Consider the following 15,373-nt stretch of genomic DNA (forward strand, 5'->3'; position numbering starts at 1 on the left):
TGCCAGCTATAAAAAACTCCAGAGAGGCCGTGTCTGAAATTACGGAAAGAGGGGGAATCTCTACATATATGCTCTTATCTATACTCGTTTGAGTGTATGGAACTGTAAACAGATCCAGTTCAGATTTGACGCATTCTTCCGATAGACTGTGGACAAAAGACATGTTTAAAAGATGTATCCTGAGGCTCTATTTGTCTTTCTTTGAGACTTTCTTTTTGCAGGTTTTTTCTTGTGCTGCTTCCTTCTCCGAGTGTTTCCACGATATGTTGGAGAATGAGAGATTCTTCATTTTTTGTTAGCCACGGATCTTCGTCGCCCTGGTGGACACATGCTGTTTCTTCTTTTACCCCCCCTCCTCGCCATTACCATGAGACCCGAACCCTCCTGATGCTCATGGCTAGCTGCCCGGTTCATAACATTGGTGAACACGTCACTAACAATATTTTTAGCCGCTGATTTCAAGTGGGGTCTGGCTATAGCAAAGCCTCTCTTAAGCAGGGGTACGGCCATTCTAAAGATACCACGAAAGAGTCCTCCTAGACCGGCACCATACATTGTGGGGGCTCCTACAAAACCGGGCAAGCCGTTCCCGGCTTGCATCTTGTAATAATCCACATAGGCGCTAGGATCTACATAACCCCTCGAGGTAGCCATTTTAATAATGTACACACTGTTTCAGGGGTCGAAAATGTAGTTTGACAATAACTTTACCGAAGCGGAAGGGTACGTTGATATTCTGATCCGATTTTACTTCGATCGTGATGTTGTCAAAGTGGGTCTTTGAGACTGGTACGTAGTGTGGCTTGTCATAAGTAATTGTGACCATGTCATTGCTTTTACCTTTAATAAGTACATTTCTCAAGAGGGGGACATAACTATCCCCGACCCTCTGGTGGGTTATGATATCCGTATACACATAAAGAGTGTAAAAGCCGCCCCTTATGTCAGCCGGGAAGGGGGCCACCACTTCTGAGAACCTGCTCTCTGTGTCAGAATAGAACCCTAATATACGCCCCAGTTGGCCGCTGGTTTGAATGCTAATACCTGGTTTTGACACCTTGTACACTCTGTTTTTAATAGGGATGTAATATAGCTTGATGTTGGGGGTGCCTTCTGAGAACTGTTTATTTATCTCATCTAATATTTTATCCACATTGTCATAATAACCTCCTTGTATCGTGAATGTCCATTGACTCTTTTTAACATCATCAAAAATGGTGAAGGTGGCATCCTTATCTTGTAAAACAGCCCAAGTGTAAGGATACTGTATTTTCGCCAACCCCACTTCCCACGACCCCCTTAGATCTATAGATTTTCCAAATTGTACCGTGTAACTGGATATTTCATTTTTAGGGTATATATCGAGAGAGGCGTTACTGGGTAGAGTCACGTAGAAGCCTCCTGATTCCATCTTGAGTATTGAAAGTAATGCCCCCAACACACCCATGGGCATGTTGTTATAAGGATTGAATATCGCAAACCTGTTGTTCCGGGACCCAACTATTGAACTTTTCAGGCCATCCAAGCCATTTCACCAACACATATTTTTCCGGTTCTGGGTTTTTTCAGCTAATATCTTTTCAACTCTGTATACACTGTCTTTACCCACAATATTTTTTTGTAACTCGGCTTCGTTCCTTCTATATCCTCCCCGTCATAGTCTTTTAACCGGTACACGTGGGGGTCTCTAGCCAATTGTAAAATATTTGTCAGAAAATGTTTGTTCATAACCTTTGGCAAAAGTACTCCTTAGCTTTGAAACGCGAACCACATCACCGATGTTGAACTTATAAGTAGTTTTTCCCTTCTTAATAAATGGTCCGTATAAATTTTTATAGACCTTAAAAGAATTACTTTGATCAACATCTATAGGCTTCATTTTAATACTGGTGTGATACCCTTGGTTGTAAGCATCGATCGATCCTGAACTTTATCAAAATACTTGAACGTGTTGACCGCTGTAAAATATCTCCACATTTTGGTCTTTATGGTGCGGTTAAACCTCTCCACTACCGATGCCTTAAGCTCATTACCGGTGGTGAAATGATGTATTTTGTGTCTCTTCAGTTGATTCTGAAATTCTCTGTTGAGAAACTCTTTTCCTTTATCAGTCTGCAGTTTTTTAGGACATCGACCCTGGGACAATATATCCTCAAAGGCCCTTGTCACCGCCCGACCTGTTTTATTATGTAGAATGCGAGCCCAGGCATATTTTGATAACACATCGATACACATCAACATAAATTTGTGACCATTGTTATGTTTTGATAAATTTGACATATCGACTAGATCCATTTGCCATTGTGAGTCTATGTCAGTTGCATATACGCGGTTTCTTTTAAAGTTAATCCTGAGAGGTTTATGTAAGGTATAGGCGTCTTGTTCCCGTAACCATTCTGAAACAACCACATCATTAACCTTCACTCCGGCCTCAGCGAGTCCTCTTTGAAAACCCTTCTTACCCGCCAAACCCCCAATCTTGGCTGGGTTGTAGGTTAGATCCTGCATTTGGGGAGCTTGCCGAGTCATTCTGTCAAATAACCACACAGACCCACACTATGCGCAAAGTTTTTTATTCAACTTCAGGAGAACAGATACCCCTTTTAAGACATTTGAGAAAAGTATAACATACACAACAATTTTTTCTACGGTCCAGACAAAAAGAAATCAGATGAATGGTTACTTGATCTATATCAACAAATACCTGTTTCTTTATCTTGTAGGCACACACCTCAGTTACATATGTAAATAAAACAACAATATGACCTATTTTAAAAGTAAACAGAGGTGTATTAAACATGCTCAGTAAAAGGTCATACAGATGTTGATGAAATGGCCTAATATCATTCTTGGCCCCCTTGAGCGCTTCATCCTAGTGTTCGTACCCCCCGGTCTTTGTTACAGCAGCCATTAACGTTTCCAGGTTTGAAAGTTGATCCTCATCGATGGTTAAATCTGTAGAGAAAAGGCTCGCGTTGGCTACTTTTCTGTCAAGCACATGGTGTAATAGCGCTCTCAGGTTAGCTGCAGAGTGTTGATGACAGAACCAGTTGCAGAAGCAGTCCAGAACATTCCCCATGTTCAAAGTCCCTTAGTTCAGGTCAGAGTCTGAATCAGTGGCGTAGATGTCGAATTCTTCGTCGCTGCCCCCAGCTTTAACTTCTTTACGGAAGAAATAAGCTTTTAGCTTGCCAGCGGTTTTTCTACTCGGCTCATCCAGGTCATTGAGCAGCTGCCCAAGTTTCTCTATTATAAACGGCTCCTTTTTCAGCTCCAGCAAAATCTCATCTATGATTTTCTGGACTTGTCCCGCAGTGACATGTATGTGGGAGTAAGACAGCGCCTTGATTAGTGCCGGTTTCAGCCACGGTTTGTTCAGTCTTCTGTAAAACACGTTGAAATAGAACAGGAAATAGTAACAGTCTGGTTCAAACAAACAACTGACTGGGGTGATTCACTTCACACCCCCGACAGACTTCTTTCAGAGCTCGGTCGATGAGAGCACTCAGAATATACACCAGGGTGCTTTTAACCACTTACTTGCTTACTTGGTCACATACCCCGGGCATAAATCCTGCGTCTTCATCACGCCCCCGGGACAGTCCGATGCTCATTGGGTCGCCTGGTGGTTTGTGGGGTGTTTCTACATCCATTGGACTGACCCCCTCCTGAGACGCACAGACGGTAGACAGTTCGGCAAAATCGAGGCCCTCCATGAGCTCCAGAGGCTGGGGATCCCCGAGACTCATTTGGACATCCATCGCACCGCATGTTGTTTCGTCCTGAGGGACCGGGGTCTGAGGTCTTGGAGGGTAACCGCAGTCAGAGGGTTCCGGAGTGTATACAAAATCTGGGGAATAGAACCAGGGGTGATCCCGGGTTTGAAGAGGCCTGTAGAGCCTGTCGACGTCCGCAGCTTTCGGGTAAGACATTCTCTTTAATTTTAAACCATGAATGAATTGTTGCCCCTTTTATACTATCTCTTCACTACGTCATGACACACCACCCTCTTAGAAGAGAGTAGCCCCTGAGCTGTCAGACCCCCCTCCAAAACCCCACACGTCGTCTGTTTTATCATCGTCGTCGTGATTCAAGGGGGATATATAATACATAATCCAGCATATTCTCCTTCTAACCGAATCCAGTTGCGAACATTTGGTCAAGATGTCAAAACCGTCATTTATACAGGTTATGACCTCTTTCAAGAACGGCCAGTCCACGGCGTCAAACATAATTTCAGTAACCTGTTTTTCTGGATCCTCCACACCCCCTTCAATAGGGTTTGTAATCAGGGTACTGCTAAACAAAACCTTACGATCTGTAGTTAGAGATAGACTCTTCACCACTCTACCGTAGTTCTGCAAGCTTTCCCATTCACACCTTTCAAAACCCTGAGTCGGAGACTCCATTTCGCAATCTCTTGGACCCTCTTGCAAGCCTTCTAGAGTCTTATCCACAAGCCCCAGATCTCTCCAGGCCATCACCTTCAACCAGTCCTCATAGGAGTATTCAATTACCATCTCAAAAGGTTCCAACGTACCCTCCTTCTCTCCCAAAGCAAAAAGCTCCACTCCAACATAGCTGGGGTCCCTTTTAAAGCGGTAACCTCGTCGAGCCCCCCAGAACAACACCCAGGAGCGTTCAATCTTCAAATTGGTGAGTACAGGAACCCTTGCCCGGGATTGTTTCTTGCGGGGTTTCATGATGATGTCGCTGGACATGTTGAAGAAGCAGGATGTTTCAGATGCTGAGAACTAAAGAGGTATTGCCTAAAAGCAGCGCGGGTTCTTAAATAGAGAGGAGAGTTTCGGGGCGTTGCCTTCAGAGGGGTGGGGGTATGTATGGGTGGCCTTGTTGTTCAGGGTTTTATGGGTGTACTCTTTCTGACGGATATGACGTTGGAATAATTAAGGAAATAACTCTACCTAAAATCACGCCCCCCAATTATGATGTAGGAATATTAATAAGCTTAGGGCATAAGTCATAACAAAATAGGCCACGCCCAAAAAACCCTACTATCTACTTACATGACAAACTAATTACAAATGTGTATGATATTGCACTTGCCATTTTAGTAATAGTCCTATGCGTGTTTCGTTTTATACCGGTATAGTCATTTTTGTTAGTTGCATTGAGAGTGCTGGAGAGTAGTTAAGTATTTATAAACTAATCTTTAACATCCTATATATCGCTATATGTGTGTATGTGTGTGTGTGTATGTGTGTGTGTTGTGGTTAAAATGAATGCTATAGTGATGTGGATTGAAACCAGAGTGCCGAATCCAGACTACAATAATTCCAACTGCAGGATTGAGGCGAGCTAATGGGGAACCCTGCATTTCGGCCACTGCAGTCGCTATCACTTCAACACAGACACACAACAGTAGTCATAATGGCAGCTTATGTCAAAGTGACAGCCGGAAGTTCTTCCCTCCCTGCGTACCATAGACCGGAAGGCCCACCTCACATTCCGGTTACCCCCACCTTTGAGCCGGAACTTCTCTCTCCTTCCCAGCACCCTCTGAGTTACCCTTTGACCCTCCCTGTCAGCCATCTTGGATGGCAGCCATGTGTAAGGTCATAGGTTATCTTGAATGGCTGCAGCCATCTTGGATGGCGGCCATCTTGTAAGGTCATAGGTCATCTTTGATGGCGGCCATCTTGGACGGCGGCCATCTTGTAAGGTCATAGGTCATCTGGTAAGATGGCAACCATTTTGGATGGCGGCCATTTGTAAGGTCATAGGTCATTTGGTTAGATGGTAGCCATCTTGCTAGGGTGACATCCATCGTGGTAAAGGTTCCGAGGGTACCTCACCCTGCTGGTGTGGAGGTGTAATGTTTTATAGCATAAACAGTGTTTTTAAGGTTATATTGTTTTATGATACAGTTTAAGTAAATAAAAAGAGAATACAAAATGTTTAAACACATATACATTTTTAAGGTTATATTGTTTTATGATACTGTTTTAGTAAATAAAAAACAAGACTCAGTAAAATACGTGTCAATGACAGTCTTTTTATTGTGACCAATCTAAACATGACAACATAGTATCAGGTCAGAAGTAAACAGTGAGCTTAGATACTGACATGTGTGACCAGTGATCTCCCATACCCAACTCCTACAGCTGCCAGGAAGAAACATCTGAACTGCACTGCACTAGCAACACCCTCTACCTGTTTACTGGCAAGGGCAGCGACACAGATCATTGCTATTTTGTCTAGCACAGTGTAGAAATTGGACTTGGTCATGATAGGGATGGTGTTTCCAAAGGAACTCTGGAGAACTTTTTGAACAGCTGTAAAAGCCGGTACACCAGGTCGTGGATCTTTATACAGCATTCTCTTCAGCATGTTGGGGAGGGCATCCATAGTTTTCACAATATCCTCAACTAGCAAGGTCACTTTAGGATTACCAGTATCATACAAATCACCAAACTGAAAGCACCTGAAATAATACGTTTCTGGTTCAAACAGACAGCTGTGTCTCATCTGGCTAGGATGATTCACTTCACACCCCAGGCAGACTTCTTTCAGGGCTCGATCGATGAGAGCATTCAGTATATACACCAGGGCGTTCTTAATAATTCTACTTACTTCAGCGTTGACCTCTGGTCTAAAACCGTCGCCTTCGTCACGCCCCCCGGCAGGTTTGATGATCGTTGGTTTGCTCAGCGCTGGTTGAGGTGTTTCTAGAGCCATAGTACAGCTCTCCTGAGATGCCGCCACAAAAGCAGCGATGTTCGGGGTCTCTTGAGCCAGGGAGTCGGTGGTGTTAGTCGTTTCTTCCATTGAACAGCGGGCTGTTTCATCTTGAGGTAGTGGCGGGTAGCCGCGGTAAGAGCGCTCAGGCTGGTATAAAATGTTCGGATTGTAGGACCAAGGGAGGTCCTCGTTCGTAAGAGGGCTGTAGAGTCTCGTAACAGACCTGCTCTTTTAATGTAAACCAAGAGCAAGGGGGGTGGCTACTTTTTTACAATATTTTTACTACATCATGTATTAAATCACAGTTAGACGGTTGGGGGCATGGGGGCAATGTCGACAAAGTCATTGTCGATGTCTTTGGCAGCATGCAACCAACTCCCGCCATATTTTTGCCCGTCCTCGCTGTTGAAATAAAGTCTCTTTTTAACAGAGTCAAACTCTACATATTTCCTCAAGACCTCAAAACCCTCATTAAATTATTTTATGACCGTTTTCATTTTCGACCAATCCTGGGTGTAGAAATCAATTTCAGCAACATATTAATTTTCATCCTCAGGATCCATAAAAATAGGTTCAGCATCGTAAAAAAAAAGCTAATTTGTTTGGCATAACGTGTTTTCCTAAACACTATTCTGTTGTACCCTGTCATAGTTATAGTCATTACAGTTCTACTATGATTCACAGATAGAGCGCTTTCCCAGTCGTGACTTTCAAACATCAGAGGCAGCGGTGCAGTTTCACGATCCCTATTCCACTGTTTCAACGCCTCTAACGCTTTATCCACATCCCCTTGCCTTGTCCAGTCCTTTACATGCATCCAATCCTTGTAAGCGTACTCAATTCTGGTTACAAAAGGCGTAGACATCTCCTCACCAGCTCTTAACTCTAAAAGCTCCAGACCGACATGTCCCTTGTCCATTTTAAAGCGGTATCCACGCGTTGTCTCATCATCCTCCAGAACCCAGATTCGGTCGAGTCTCACATCCTAACGTGAAGGAACCCTAGCCCGGGTTTTCCTCTCGGGTGTTTTCTCGTGGATACAGTCGGACAAGCTGAAGACCCAGAATCACTTCACACGTGTAAAGAGAAAAATATCTATTTTACTAAAGAATCAGTCTGGCTTAAATACAAATCTTTTGGAGGACTTGAAAAAACAGTTGAAGACCCCCCCCCCCCCACCCACTTGTACATTCCTCTGGTGTCCTGTTAGCTCCGCCCCCACATATTTAAATTCTTCAAACCAGACTCTAACGTGATAGACTATTCCTTCAGTGCCCTGTCAACTCCACCCCCAAATATATTAATTCTTCACCAATCTGAGGTTACTAAAGACGTAGACATATCCTCGCCACCCCCACTTGCTCAAAAAGCTCCAGACCGACATAACCCTTGTCCATATGAAAGAGAAGTAGAAGTATCTATGTTACGAAAGAATCGGGAGGGCTTTAATAGAACTCTTTTGGAGCTTCACTCGCGTAGGGAAAAATAGCTATTCTAATAAATAAATCGGGAGGACTTAAATACAAGTCTTTTGGAGCTTCACTAGCTTAGGGAAAAATATCTATGTTTTCTAAAAAATCTGAAGGGTATACATAGTGCTCTTTTGGAGCTTCACACGTATAGAGAAAAATACCTATTTTACTAGAGAATCAGTCTGGCTTAAAAACAAATCTTGTGCAGGGTTAGAAAAACAGTTGAAGAACCCCACCACCCTGCACATTCCCACGGAATCCATCAATATGGTAATTATTCTGTGACGTGATACAAGCACCCCCCACCCCCTAGGAAGGACCCCCACCCCCTAGGAAGGGCCCCCCCCCAAGTTCAACTCAAGTTCAGGTCAAAGGTCAAATCCCCCGCAGCCCCCCTTCGAAAAAGTGCCTTATATTACTACTCATGTTCTCCGGTGTCCAGCTCTGTTTTGGTTTTCTCGGCCAGGGTATTTTCAACTCCTGAGAGGTCTGGACAGGCTCCCCATGGCTCGTTGGTCTAGGGGTATGATTCTTGCTTTGGGTGCGAGAGGTCCCAGGTTCAACTCCCAGATGAGCCCGTCTGGCCTGCCCCTTCTCTGTTTTGCGGTCCCTGGACAGGTCGCTCTCTGTGGGAGCCTGGGTCCTCTGCGTAAATGCGATGCTTTTGACCTCAGATGCTGTTGCCAGTGTTTTCTTCTCTTTGAAACAAATGCGTGTTATACAAGGTTTTTGTTGTTGTTGTTGTTGTTGTTGTTGTTGAGGAGGAGGAGCACATGTAGTGTGTTGTGGAGGAGAGGGAAGAAATTTGGTTTTCCGGCTTGTTATGGAGACCTTTGCTGAACGTGTACACCTGAGCTGCACCAAAGGAGAGGCATTCTTTTGAGTTGTTTGCGGTTTGTGGTCCTGCTAGAATATGCTCTCCGTTAGCGAGTTAAAATTGTCATATCTTACTGGAAATGTTGCCGTGGCAAGGGGGACTGAAATTTGTCATTATTGCAGAAATAACATAAATAACATACTCGCGCATAACTATTTCTGTGAAAGTCTAGACACTTGAACTCACGGCCATCCCCTCACCTCTATTTTGGAAATGTCAAACCACAATCTCCCTATATTTATATTATATTTTGAGGAACAGCTCAGAGCTGACAACATTAACAATATACGTGCTGCTCTTCAGACAAACCAGAAATATGATAGAGTCCCATGTCATCTACTGCTAGGCAAACCGTGCAGATATGTCAACCGAAACTGTCGAGTGTGTTAGGGGTTATAATATTGGACACATTCCATGTCTGCCTAGCAACTCAATCTGTAATATGTCCTGCCCCGAAACGGACTTCTGACATGTATAAAACTGTGTGCTGTGGCAGAAATAAACTGAAGACAAACGATCTGGCATTGTGTCGGTGACTTTTTTCTTCCCGAGCTCGTCTCCTGCGGAGGATCCACCATCCTGCACTGATGGCGCTGGGTTATCCTAGTCCAGGGGTTATCCTAGTCCAGGGAACCTGAAGGGTTTACTTCTGGTGAAGTGGCTGTACCTTAACAATTTGGGGGCTCGTCCGGGATACATTTGGTGAGTATTCTCTTTTCACCTTTGTGCTGTACCCTAAGAACTGCTCGCTACTTGTATCCAAAACATGATGGACTAGAGGGCTGTTCCAGTTAGGCAGTAGACTCTAAATGCCCTAGTGCTGTAATTAAGAGCTGCTGACTAACTGATGTATATTGGACTAGAGGGCTGTTACAATTAGGTAATAGATGAGTAAGTAGACTCTGTGCTTTAGTGCTGTAACTGAGAGCAACTGAATACATGGACTAGAGGGCTCTTCGGAGCATGGAGTACCAACATATGGTAGTGTAATATTGCGCTGTGCTGATGTGTGGCATCTGAAGCAGGAAATCTATGTGTTTGTAAGTATGTCACTCTTCTTGTTTATCTTTATGTGTCGAGACTGCTATGATTGGAAGTGAATAAGCAGTACCTGAGTATCGGTGGGAATGATTAATGGTAGTACGAGATAGGATTTTTGCACGTGTAATAAAGACAAAAGCCTGACTTATGGCTAAAGAAAATAAGATGGGGTACCAACACACCCCTATGTAACTGGTGATACTGTTTTGTTCAAATCTTTGAATCCTAGGAATTCCACATTCCCTACCACCCACAGTCTTCTGGGGTGGTGGAACGAGTGAACCAAACTGTTAAAAAGAAATTTGACTAAAGCAATATCTGGAACTCAAATTAAGGACTGGGATGTGATGTTGCCACTGGTGTTGGCTGGAATACGCCTGACTCCCAGAAAGACTACTGGGATATTGGCCTATGAGGCTGTGTTTGGGATTCCCTTTCCCACACCTTGGGTTAGGATGCAGGGGAGACCACCTACGCTCTCCTCTGATTTATCAGTGCTCCGGGCAGAATATGCACTTTTGCTGGCAGAAAAGCTGGCCCAGATCCACAATGAATGACTCTCTTCCTAAAAATGATGGGGTGCTGGAGTTGAATATGAATGTGAATAAGAAATGAGAAACTAATGCTAGCTAACTTATCCATTCATTATAAAAAAGAAAACTGCAAAATACAATCTGGTCTAAGTCAAATGTCCCAAAGACAAATGGAAAAAAATATATAATAATAATGGTCTCTGTTGGAGTACCAGGATTGGTGGAATCAAGGAAACATAAGATAAAACTGACAAAGTTTCCATAAGTCTTTGTCAGAATAATACGAATTTTGAGATGACCTTGATCACAATGGATCAAGTAAAACTGAGGTAGTGAAATAATCAAGTGGAATTATTTGACATTTAATCTAAATAATAAGAAACTTCATGAATAAATAAATACCATCATAAATAAGTTGTAAGGGCTGTTTGAGACACTGCAGGGTCAATACCACATGCCCCAGATTGGATATCTGAATTATCTTATATTTATATTTATAATTAAAAATGTAACAACAGATTTATACCGAATTATGAGGCTCTGACCACAAGGATGTTTGACTCTATACAGAGTGCCTCAGGCATCAGAAATAAGAATGAAAGAATATGATTGTATTATAAGAAAAATGTAATACAAAATGTACAATGAATAAACAAAATGTCAATAATAGTAATAAATAAATAGTCATGGTGTCCTCACAAGAAGAACCAGAATTTGTTTGTTAAACATCATGTTATGGACAAGCTCTGTAATGTCAAATTAAAGGAAACGAAAGGCTAGAAGGGAGCCTGGTGCAGCCCCGACAGCTTGTGAAAGCAGGATAATATAAACATAATGTAAAAAGAAATGTTTAGTTATTGTTATAGCATATAATACCTGATATACAAGTTAAAGTAGAATATGGGTTTAGGATGCGGGTAAAAGGGTAAGAAGTACCACAGAAGTATAAGATTACACATTTAGTGAGCTCAAGTAATATAAAATATTTTTAAAGGAGACAAGTAAGAATGGAAAGGAAGTGAGACAATTATAGATTAGATTAGGTTTTAGAAAACTAGAAACAAAAGTAAGGCAAACCGTGCAGATATGTCAACCGAAACTGTCGAATGTGTTAGGGGTTATAATATTGGACACATTCCATGTCTGCCTAGCAACTAAACTCAACTCTTTTGAGTTGTTTGCGATCCTGCCGGACCATGCTCTCCCTGCTGTCTCACACGGGGAGGAGTTACTGCTCTGCCTCAAGCAGGTACGCCCTTGCCAAGGAGAGGTTGTGAAGCCGCTCCTTCAGTTGGCTTGTTGTTCTCTCCCTCAGAGGGAGGTAGAACAGATATGTGCGGTGCCAGAGCTGCTTATAGCATGTTCTCCGGTGTCCCGCTCTGTTTTTGGTGCCATCGCTGCGAGTCCAATCTTGCTGCTTCTTCAATTCCTCAGCAAACACAGATGAAACGTTCAAACAATCTTTTCATTTTCATTCGATTCACTTTGCATTTTACAAAAGAGGCAAAATGTGGAAGTAACTGAACCAGCTTCATCCGGACATTGGGTCATGCGTGGGTTTCAAGTTACGACATGAAAATCAATGAAACGGACTTCCCAGTGCTTTGAGAGTGTAGAAATGACAGTTTGAGTATTTTTTTTGGCAAGAGATACAAGGTTTGGGAGCAGCCTCTCGCCGGTGGGGATGTAGTTCAGTGGTAGAGTGCATGTATGAGGTACCCGCGTTCAATCCTTGGCATCTCCAGGCCGTCTTTTAACTTAGGAAGTAGTGAAGAAATCGGTAGCCTGGGATTACTGGGATCACTCGTTCTCGTTTAGGGCTTATACGCACTCTGTGCCGTTATTCTCAGAGACATGTGTATGCATGCAAAGTGAAAAGTGAAAGAAACGACGAGATGGCAAGCACCCACAGCTGGTCCAATTGGAGTGCCCTCGAAAGGCTAGAGCATTTTGTTTTTGGCAACGTGAACCTCTCGAGCTTCATGTTGACGCACATACGATCTAAAACCCACGTCTTGTCCACGTCTGTAGGTGAAGTCATAGACAGACAGTTGTCAAAGCTAGGGAATTATTGGGCACTGATGCCAGGTGTGATACCTATGAGGTACACGGACTAACAGCGAACTATAGGCTCTGCTATGCTGAGTGTTGCTTCGTGGATAGAGCGACTATCTCGTTAGTAGTAGTAGGGGTTAATGAAAGCATTCCAATTGGAGTGCCCTCGAAAGGCTAGAGCGTTTTGTTTACGGCACCGTGAACCTCTCGAGTTTCATGTTGACGCACATACGATCTAAAACCTAAAACCCACTGCTTGTCCACGTCTGTAGGTGCAGTCATAGACAGACAGTTGTCAAAGCTAGGGAATTATTGGGCACTGATGCCAGGTGTGATACCTATGAGGTACACGGACTAACAGCGAGCTATAGGCTTTGCTATGCTGAGTGTTGCTTCGTGGATAGAGCGACTATCTTGCTAGTAGTAGTAATCAAAGCATTCCACTGCCTAACCCAACAGAACACACACTAACTTTGGACATCAACATACTTTGAACACCACTGTTTCACGGGCCATTCTTTTGGCATTAGACCTCGTGGCGCAACGGTAGTGCAACTGACTCCAGATCAGAAGGGTGCGTGTTCGCCCAACACTAGAGTTGCAGTAAAAAGTCCGCAAGCGGCAACTTGAATTCACAAAGCACCTAAATGTCACTGATTTTGCCAGACTCACACTTCTCATTAGGAACAAAGGGATCAACGTAGCCATGCACTTTGAACTATTGCTGCCACCTGTCCGCTGCGAATGTGCAACTAAAGGTATCTGTTTTGCGTTGGCCGGGAATCAAACCCGGGTCAACTGCTTGGAAGGCAGCTATGCTTGCCACTATACCACCAACGCTACCTTTTTTTGGTCAACCAAAGTCAAACTCCACATAAATGTGATGCCTGCATTCCATGCCAGTATGACATCATATTTCCATTTGGCAAAGCATAGATGTTTGCGAAAGCAACCGTTGGATGCACTATCCTGTTCATGCTATGCTGAGTGTTGCTTCGTGGATAGAGTGTGGGGAAAAAAGTGAAGGGAAACGCAGCATGTCAGGTGCACTAGCCGGGAATCGAACCCGAGTCACAAGAATGGGAATCTTGTATGATACCACTACACCACTGGCACTGCTGCGAAGTAGTGCTTTTCAGGCTTTCCACTGGAGTGACAGTGATTCCAAAACCTGTCTCCATCGCTGCGAGTCCAATCTTGCTGCTTCTTGAATTCCTCAGCAACACAGTTGAAACGTTCAAACAATCATTTCATTTTCATTCGATTCACTTTGCATTTTACAAAAGAAGCAAAACGTGGAAGTAACTGAACCAGCTTCATCCGGACATTGGGTCATGCGTGGGTTTAAAGTTACGACATGAAAATCAATGAAACGGACTTCCAAGTGCTTTGAGAGTGTAGAAATGACAGTTTGATCCCCAGGGCGCGAAGCTGTGTGGTGTCGTGGCTGGCAACAGGAGTCTTCTTGGGGTTGTTTCCCTCTCTCCCTCAGAGGGAGGTAGAACAGCTATGTGCGGTGCCAGAGCTGCTGATAGCATGTTCTCCGGTGTCCCGCTCTTTTTGGTTTTCGGTGCCTCGCTGCGCGCCGCTCTCGGCCAGGGTATTCTTAACTCTTTTGAGCTGTTTGCGGTCCTGCCGGACCATGCTCTCCCTGCTGTCTCACTCGGGGAGGGGTTACCGTTGTAGCGTTATGTTGGGTGTATTTTGATAAGAGCATTTGGGCTCTGAGCTGAAGCATTGATCTAAAGAAGACCTCTCACCCCCAAAGTTATCAGATTTCCTTAGCTCATCAGCTTGGAACTGGTATGCGTCAAAGTGACAGTTTTCGGGAGGATGGCACCGAGAAGAGGCCAAATAGTTTGGAATCCTGCTATGAGATGTCTGGAGAAAGGGGCCTGTAGGTGATAAAAACTCTTTGAAGTGGACGAGAGCCAAAATCCCGACATAGAGCTACGAACCCGGGCCAACCGGCATTTCCAAAAGATGGCATGGATTGACATCAGTCATAAATCAAGCCCCCCTTCAATAGGACACTGGGGGCTGAAACCGAAATCCAATCTCAAAAACTCAAGAACCAATCACCTATTGATCTGACAGACTATAAAGAACAGCGCACGGCCTCTCTCTCTCTCTCTCTCTCACCTGAACCAGAAACTTGCTGCCACAGCTCAACCTGTAGCTCTGTTGCCGGAACTGGAACCAGAAACCAACCAAGTCTTTGCCGGCAACAGAAGAGTTAAACTTTGTTGATAATTTTAGAAATAAAATCTGTCAACGCCGAGAAATATCTTCTCATTCCTGTTTAACTGTTTAGTCTGAAATTGACACAAGTTAATAGACATTAGATTATGGGTGACCCTGCCTATCCCTAATCATTGAATAATAATCAGTTATGGGAAATTGTGGTAACAAGTAATGATAGGATCTTTCTCGGCACCTAAACGTAAATGAGACTGATATATATAGGGTATTTTTTTGAAAGGGGGGCTGTGGGGGATTTGACCTTTGACTTGAACTCAGGGGGCCTCTCCTAAAGGGGGGTTAAGGGTGATTTGACCTCTTGACCTTGAACTTGAGTTGAACTCAGGGGGTGGGGGGTGCTTGTACCACGTCACAGAATAATTACCATATTGATGGATTCCGAGGGAATGTGCAGGGTGGTAGGGGTCTTCAACTGTTTTTCAAGCCCTCTA

The 15,373-nt window shown here is 43.8% G+C and overlaps 2 non-coding genes across 2 annotated transcripts; both read right to left on the reverse strand.

The window, feature by feature from the left end:
- Positions 1-13,448: 13,448 nt before the first annotated feature.
- trnag-ucc (transfer RNA glycine (anticodon UCC)) lies at positions 13,449-13,520 on the reverse strand. Its single transcript has one exon. It is a non-coding gene; the product is annotated as a tRNA-Gly (tRNA).
- A 205-nt stretch (positions 13,521-13,725) lies between these two features.
- Positions 13,726-13,796, reverse strand: trnag-ccc (transfer RNA glycine (anticodon CCC)). Its single transcript has one exon. It is a non-coding gene; the product is annotated as a tRNA-Gly (tRNA).
- Between the last annotated feature and the right edge of the window lie 1,577 nt (positions 13,797-15,373).

Source organism: Amia ocellicauda, chromosome 16 (assembly GCF_036373705.1).
Source record: "Amia ocellicauda isolate fAmiCal2 chromosome 16, fAmiCal2.hap1, whole genome shotgun sequence".
Lineage (NCBI taxonomy): Eukaryota > Metazoa > Chordata > Actinopteri > Amiiformes > Amiidae > Amia > Amia ocellicauda.